The sequence below is a fragment of the Lagopus muta genome, chromosome 1 (genome assembly GCF_023343835.1).
Source record: "Lagopus muta isolate bLagMut1 chromosome 1, bLagMut1 primary, whole genome shotgun sequence".
NCBI lineage: Eukaryota > Metazoa > Chordata > Aves > Galliformes > Phasianidae > Lagopus > Lagopus muta.
The window spans coordinates 160,894,593-160,903,568 of NC_064433.1; positions in this window are offsets into that span (position 1 = coordinate 160,894,593).

Genomic DNA, 8,976 nt, shown 5'->3' on the forward strand with positions numbered 1-8,976 from the left:
AGTGAAGGCAAACATTGTTTTCCTTTTTCTCCCCCCCCCCCTTTTTTGTTAATAACAATAGAGTTTTTTTCTTTGTATATCAAGGTGTGTCTAACTTAAGCTTCAGTAAATGTATTCCTAGTTTTACTTGAACAAATGAAAAACCACTCCATTTGAAGAAACTGATCACCAGGGCTAAGAATGATGCCACATATTCAATTTTCTCCCATGTACCTATTTTACCTGAAACAGAGCAGTAATATATGTAAATACAAACTTAAACTGGGATTATGAGCAACAATTAAAAAAGGAAAGCCTACCTTCATCAATTTGTATGTGTGTATATAGAGTTTCAACACTGTTTTTTAATATTAGTTAATTGAACTATTAATCTAATAGAAGATCTGTACTATGTGATGTCAGCACTATTAAGTTACAGATGTTGCTGAACAGTAAGTGGTAATATTATGCTTTATACTTTTTATTTATTAATTTATGAAGTTTATTTTTGAGTTTAGTACATTTCTCATATTTTGAATTCTAGATCTTCTTTTACTATTCAATTTCTCCCTTCTATTTAAAGAACCACTAATTCACCTCAGTGCAGCAATAATGAATAACTGGGAAGGAGTCTGGAAGGAGAGTGAGGGAAAGAGAGCTATTGAAGTAAATGAAGCATTGCCCATGACTGCTGCACACACCAGTGCTGTTCCTGTACTAACATCATTTTCCCTTTTCTGAGCATCAGAAAGATAACTCATTTCCCAGAGCATTCCGTGCTCAAGGGCAATAGTTACCTTCACCACAGAGAGAATTAGCACTGGCTCGTATAAGTTTGGAAATATGTAGCTATTACTTGCAGCAGAAACTCAGCTCTCTGAATCCCTTAATAAAGAATGACAAAGAGATGAGTTCAGAGATGGTGGCCCAGAGCTGCTCGCTTCACTGCTCTATGCTGCTAATTCACATAAACTCCATGAGGACCATCTTCTCTTTTTTCTTTTTCCTCCTCCTTTCCACCTGACTTTATGATACAATCAAATTAGCATTTATTTACAATAGCATTTATCTCACTTTTTTCACCTATCTCAACATACAGACTGAAAATGTTTACATACATACTGTTGCCTTGCATGATCACTCTTCCTTGTTTTTCTTGGAAGTTTCTAGAATATTTGCCTTTGATTTGTTTTACTGGTCTCAATTCATAATTAAAATTTGTTTCACTTTGAAAGTTTTAGAGATGTATGAAAAAGATGGGTAGATCTGAACTGCTGCAAAAAAAAAAAAAAACAAACATGCATTTATTTACACTTGAATAAGGAAGTATAGATGCTAGTCTATCTAGGAGTACAGATCAGTTGTATCATAAAAATGAGGTAAATGCCTTCATTTTACATACTATCAAAAATATATACTTATTATATACTTATAAAAATATCTTTGAGTGAAAAAAGAGCTCAAAGTAATGTTTGAGAAATACTGAGGATAAGCATCTGCACCGTTTTGAATGCATATCGGCTTGGCATTAGGACTTTTCTTTCTGAAGGATCTTGGAGACTTGTGTTTAAAACACGATTAGAAATGATATAATCACAAGTAACCTGTTGTCTCATACAAATTACATTGAGAGTAGAAAGATTATGAAATATGGGGCTTTTTACAGATCCCACCTGCAAGATCTTGTATCAGAAATAGTGTAGCCAGCAGGATCAGGGGGGTAATCACTCCCCTGTACTCAGCTCTGGTGAGGCTGCATCTCAAGGACTGCGTTCAGTTTGGAGCCCCTCACAACAAGGAAAACATCAAGGCCCTGAAGTGTGTCCAGAGAAAGGCAATGAAGTTGGCGAGAGTTCTGGAGCACATCTTATGAGGAGTGGCTGAGTGCACTGGTCTCAAGGATCTGTGGTTCTTGTAAGATCATACCCCTCCAACTGCACACAGACCTCTAACTCCTCTTTTTTTTTTTTTCTCCCATGTTTCTTGCCTGAGTGTAGAACCTCCCCAACCCCAGCAGATGGGCTCAGTGACTTGCTGATTTCTCAGAAAAAGTATAAAACCCTCCTCCATCTTGCACTCCTGTAAGTATTTCCTTATTTGTCTGCATGTGTGTCACGGAGTTGACTAGATCAATCTAAGTCCGTGACAGGGGCAACAGGCCTCTGCCCTCCCCCACCCACCACAGTGCCACAGAAATGGGAAGGAAGGAAGGGAGGAAAAGAACAGCTGCAGCAATCTATGGAGGAAAACTTATTTACTATAACACTGGAATACAAGATAACACAATATAATACAATTTAATTGAAATTGAGATTAATAAATCAGACAGGATGAGAGAGAGAGTTCCCGGGACCGAGTCAAACCTGAAAAGCTTGGAACGGCTAGGAAAGCACCTCCAGCACCCACTGCCAGGCAGCAAGAGAGCACCCTCCCCACCCGGAAGGGCCAGATCCCGTGACTTCTGTAATGTACAGGGATAGGTACCTGGAATTGGGGCATTAACACTTTAATGCCCCGTACACTACATGATGTTTTGATGTGGAATACTGAAACCCAAAAAACAAAAACATAGAACCATGACAATGTGCTTAACATTGGCTTCTTTCAGCTCAGTACTGCTGATTATAAGGTCTCTCTTGTATACGTGATCATACTTTGTTACCATCTTTATCTACCACATAATCACATGATTATTGGCTAACACCTCCCTCCTCTGTCATTCTTAGTTCAAAAATCTCCTCATGAGGGTGTCAGGCCAGTAGGTGAAGATGCTTCTTGCACACACAGTCAAATAGATTTCACTTCTTCCTAACAAGCTGTGATATGCAAAGAGGATTTAATGTGAGCAAAATCTGAATTTCTGTTGTAAGCTGTCTTATTTTCTGTCTTCCATCCTCACTCTCAGTGCAGTCACACCACACAGTCACACTAAGCATGGTCTCGCACTTTCTTGTAGTATCACTGGTGCTAATCCAGAGGAGAAGCATGGAGTGACGGTCTGGGACCTATACATACCTTGTTAGCCTCTCTACAATGTCCCAGACCCAAGCATCAAGCAAAAAGCAAATTTCCCAGGGTAACAAGCCAGATGAGCAGACAGTGAGTGACTTTTGTTGCCTACAGTAGAAGGTATCCCATTATTCATGCCTTTTTCCTTTTGCTGCTGTGTTATTCAAGTTCAGCTAACTCAGAGACTTGGATGGACACAACATCTTATCTGCTACCAGGTCACTGATGCTATTCACTAGTTGCAGATTTATTGATAGAGCAAGGGTTGTCCATCTGGTTCCAGAAATCATGAGCTTCCAGCATTTGCCATTCTAAGAGTCTTCTATTCCCAACTCAGTAAGCACAGGCTCTGCTTGCTCCGCTTTCAGTACAGATGGGATCTCAGGCTGGCTATTGTGTCCTATAGGTTCTCAGAAAAGATACAGCCAATCTCTTTCTTACCATCACTGTCTCAGTGCAGTCTGTTGATCTTCCACAGCTCCCCTATTTGATGGCACAGACTCTTTCCAGTATTCATGTCCTGCAGGCAAGGAACCCATCATTTCTGGCCCCAGAATCAACTAGAGACCGCAAACGTGTGCAGCCATGGTAGTTACTGCAGTGGATGCTGGGGACTGTAGTATGTCACCACTATTTCTGATGAGATATATGCTGTCCTCAGTAGTTTCCCGTTCCCTCCTGCACAAACTGCTGTCCCTACAAAATACCTGCTAGGCATGGATTTCATGACAGGACGTCCCTAGAACTTGCTGAAATGATGTTGGCATTCTCTAATTAGAAGTCAGTTGGAACAAATGCTCAACATGCACTGTCATGAAGTTTCTGGAGAAATTGCAGAAACTGGATAAATCTTTGAGGAAGGGTTTGAAATTAATATCCTGAACAGCAACAATGGTCATATACTTATAGTTCAAAATTGATTAAAATGCAACATCATGGCGTGAGACTACTTGTGATATCCACCTATGACAGACTAATAGAAATATGAAAGAGAGAAAAATACAGCACTGATCATTAAGAATTTTTACTACTCCAGCAGGGTTAACAGCATTGCTTTAGTATTGCTAATCAAAAGTTGTCGGGAGATGACGTAAAACCATTAATATTTACAATGTTTTTAACTTTTCTTTTGCTTTCAAAATCTGTCTTTTTATTTTCTATCATTTACTGTCTTATCTGATAGCAACCTTCAAGAAATCATTTGTAAGAAATAGGAAGATCTTGAATCTTGTTAAATAATGCTAATTTGGTGTTCTCTCTTACACTAATGCTTTGCCAGCATTTTAATGTTTGTAGAGCAAATGAATAATTTCTAAACAGTGCCAAAGGGGCATTGTGTTAATTCTTTGAGAGAGAAAAGCCTGACAATTTTAGTATGCCTCAAGCATGATTGGTTTATGATAAGGTCTTTGTAGAAGTGCAATAAAGATGATGGCTTAGTTAAAATACTATCAGTATACTTGGTTAGGAAATGAAAACTCCAGTGTTCCATGCATTATATTCAAATGAGCAAATCTTTCTGTTCTCCCTTTAAGATTTTCAATGTGTACATCCCAAATCTTTTATGATTGTTTTCTTCTTAATATTGTGTATAAATGTAGAAATACTGATGGGATTAAGAGTCAGTCCTCCCTGAAAGAGGAGTGGATGAACTAATACTAGGATGAACAAATACCATTGCATTTGTATTTTCAAATTCAAGTGCAAATACAAATGTCCATGCTCATACAGAATGTGCAAAACAATGTTCTGTAAATGTGTTTCTGCTTTGTAAACGGAGTCAATACTATACCAAGTGACATAGATTATTAAATAAATGTCCAGATACAAGTAAATTAAAATACTTTTTGCAGATTTTGTGATCCATCACATGTTCATTGCCTACTAGTTTCAGCAAAATTCGCTTAAAGCATGAGACACTAATAAAAAGCAGGCAGCGGGTAGTTTACTTTCCAGGGTCTGCTTCTGACTGTAATAGTGTATGTAGGTAGTAGGTGCACAGGGAACAAAAGGATTTATTTGAAATAGTGTATGTAGGTAGTAGGTGCACAGGGAACAAAAGGATTTATTTGACTGTCCTGGAAAGATGAGTTCAATTATCTTTTTGTGGATCACTCATCACATGTGTAAAATATGAGTGCAAAGTAATTTGAACAAAGCTGAACAGCATCACACCAGCATCATCATAACTGGAGCTTTAGATAAAGGAGTGTGTTATACATCATCATTTTTTCTTCCCGATAAAACTTAATGGAATGGCATAGCTTTATATCCCTGCTGATAAGGCTTTGTAGGCATTAGGTAAGACAGTGTGCATGTTAAGTGTGCTGACCATTCTAATCTGAGCATTATATATATTTATACATGTAAAATGAATATTAAAAGGATGGACAAGTTTCTCCTCATTTTAAATATTTCTTTTGCAAACAAGAACTTTTTTTTTCAGGTAGTTGGGTACAGGTTTTTAGAAAGAGATGGTACAGTACACAAGCTTTGTGTCAATAGGTGCCATTTTTCTGCAAGGAGGAATTCAGTTGCCCCCCTTTCCTTCATCTGCACTTCCATGTCAGGCTATTTTGTCAGACTGCCCCTCTGCTGCCGTCTGTTGTATGGAAACAAAAATTAATGGAATACAGATGGAAAAATTCAAACTCTTACCATAAAACCAACACCTGCCTCTGAGGTTCTGGTTCATCATAATAAAATAGGAAGAAATACTTTCTGAGTAGCCTTTGTAGATATGTTGTTTTTTTATCTCCAACTCACTTGAACACTGAAAAAAAATTCCTTTTCTGATACATTAACACATTTCTGAGGATTGTTATAAATTTTTTGATGCCTCCCTATAATATTACTTTATGTCAGTTGTCAGTTACAATGTGTTCTATGTGTCAATGACATTTTCCACAGATTATATTCTTTTACAATCATTCATTTGTTGAAGATGTTGAACCTGAGTTTATTTTGCCAACTGTTCCAGAGACGCCTATAAATGTTACCTTCCCAACTTCCACAGTGCCTTACCTTTGACCTTCTGTTTATTGGGAGTATCATAAAGATTCTGCTCCAGATACTGTCAGGTATTGCTTTTCCAGATGACAGTAAGGACAGCATTTTTCTGTGACAAGATATATGTATATATATAAATATTTCTGCTTTTATTCAAGGGCTTTTGTGAGCCAGAATGACAAAATAGAATCTGAATCCACAACTTTTTTTTTTTTTTTTTTTTTTTTTTTTTTTTTTTTTTTTGTAATGTCCCATTAATCTTTGTGAGATGACTACTTGGCAGAATCTGAAGATATACTATGCTAAAACAGAGATGGTAATAATATTAAAATAAAATTTTGCAGCCCTGCCGAAAAAGAACTGAACACATTTTTGGACAGGAAGCTAGACATAAGACAGAAATGTGCCCTCACAGCCCAAAAAGGCAAAACGTTTCCTGGGCTGCATCAAAAGAACCGTGGCCAGTAGGGCAAGGGAGGTGAACCTGCCATCTACTCAGCACTGTTGAGACCTCAGCTGGAGTACAGTATCCATATGTGGAGTCCTCAGTACAGGAGAGACCTGGATGCGTTGGAAAAATGTCCAGAGGAGGGCGTAAGGGATTATTCTTTTCGTAGCTTTGTTTCAGAGCTTGCTGGGGAACACAGATGGACAAGTCCAGACAGATCCTGGTCAAAGTTGAAAAATCCTTTGTATAAAGGACACAGATGGCACAGCCCAGGATACTGCTGGATCTTGGTGGTGACTATCCCCGCTTTATGTAATTCTTGCTCCTTTCCTATCACCTGCTTTCCCTTCCTCATCACTCTAATTCATAATAGTAGCCAGTTTCCCCTTCCCCATCTCCCTGATTGATTGGGATTTGTAATAAGCTGATTGGACCAACATTTGAACCACTGTTTCTTAATCTCATGTCAGGCATACATGTATTAAAAGAACCTCCACTTTCTCTGATAATCAGGCCACAAAAATAACCTAACGGATGGAACACCTCTCCTACAAGGACAGGCTGAAAGTTCTGGGGCTGTTCAGCCTGGAAAAGGGAAGGCACTGAGGTGACCTGAGAGCACCCTTTCAGTATCTAAAGGGGAGCTACCGGAAAGAAGGTAGCAGGCTCTTTAGCAGGGTCTGTGGTGATAGGGCAAGGGGAAATGGTTTCAAGCTTAAAGAGGGTAAATTTAGGTTGGTTATAAGGAAAAATTCTTTTAAAGTAAGAGTGGTGAGGCGCTGGAACAGGTTGCTCAGACAGGTGGTGACAGCTCTGTCCCTGGAGATGCTCAAGAAAAGGCTAGATCAAGGCCTGGGCAACCTGATTTAACTGTTAATGTCCCTGTTCACTGCAGGGGAATTGGACTAGATGATCTATAATGGTTCCTTCCAGCTCTGAGGATTCTATGGTTCAAAATGTATTCAAAATTGAATGCTTTTTAAGAACATATGTGTAAGTATACATGAAGAATGCAAGAACAATTAGGTCCATTTTACGTACACTGAAAGAGATCAGAGGATCAATGGGACTTGCCTAAATTTGTTCATGGTTTTATAAAGATTCAAATTTACTGAATTTTCTGTGAAAAAATGTAACTTACTTCTTATCACTGTTGTAGAATCACTAAGGAACCTCTGAAGATAACATAAGCTACAGCAAGCTGCTAAAGAACTTTAAGATCGTAGTCTGATTTAGGTTGGAAAAGACTTTTGAAAATCAAGTCCAATCATCTATCTATCTATCACTACAGGTCCACTGTTAAACCATGCCCCTAGGGAACAAATTCACACATTTCTTAAATTTCTTAAATGCCTCCAGGGGTGACTCCAACTTCAGTTGGCAGCCTGTTCCAATGCCTAGCCACTCTTTCAGTGAAGAAATTCTTCCTGATATCAAATCTAAACCTCTCCTGGTATAACTTGCCACTGTTTTCTCACATCCTATCACTTGTCACCTGAGAAAAGACAGCAACATCCTCATTGCTGCAACCTCTTTTGAGATCACTGTAGAGAGAGCAGTGAAATCTCACCTCAGCCTCCTTTTCTTCAGACTAAACAGCCCCGGTTCCCTCAGCCACTGCCCATATATCTTGTGTCCCTTCACCAGTATTTTTGATCTTCTCTGCACATGCTTGAGCAACTTTCTGTTTTTTTCTACATGGAATTCAAAGGATTAGATGCCATTCTTAGCAATAAGTTGAGCTATGCCTCCACTTCTTTCTTGTTGTAGCTAGTTAGAGCTAGTTTTAATATTTCTTCTCTGTTTGTCATCTAGGATAGCTCAGTGAGCACAAAGTAACAATCAATTAAAAGTAAGTAGGTATTTCTGACAGCATAAAAGAGTCCCAAAGAGGATGACAGGAAATGGTAAAAGACAATAAATAATTTATAGCTGGAGAAAATTAATCAAGAACTCCCAATTCCCTCTGTCCCCACATGCAGGTGCTCAATTACAGTACCTCTAAGAAGAGGCAGGAGACCAATAACCAAACATCTGTGACATAAATGAATTTAACTATTAGGAAAGAAAGTATTGAAACATATAAACACGTTGAAGTAACCGAACCAAATTACAATACAGTATACATTTTCTTGGTATAATGCCTTTCATTATGTCATTTTCCAGAACTCTTCACATAATTAAATACAAACGCTATGGTGTATAAATTAAATTCAGCAGCAGTAGAGAGATTTTCTAATGGATGTATTCATTCGTAAACTAACACAGAGAAGTAGACAAACAAACAAACAAAAGTAAAGTAGAAAAACAGAGATAGAGTAATCCAGAAAAATTAGTAAATTAGGCCTTAGCACTGGTCCATTAAAATGAATGTCTATTGTTGCATTGGCCTTAATGGAAGCAGTTTAACACCACAATGCAACAAGGAGTTTGCAAAAGGCACAGGAAGCATTGATGGAGAAGTGTAAAGACAAAGAAAGAAAATGGCAGTTACTGGTTAGAAGAGGAAGGAAGAGGAATGAACAGATATA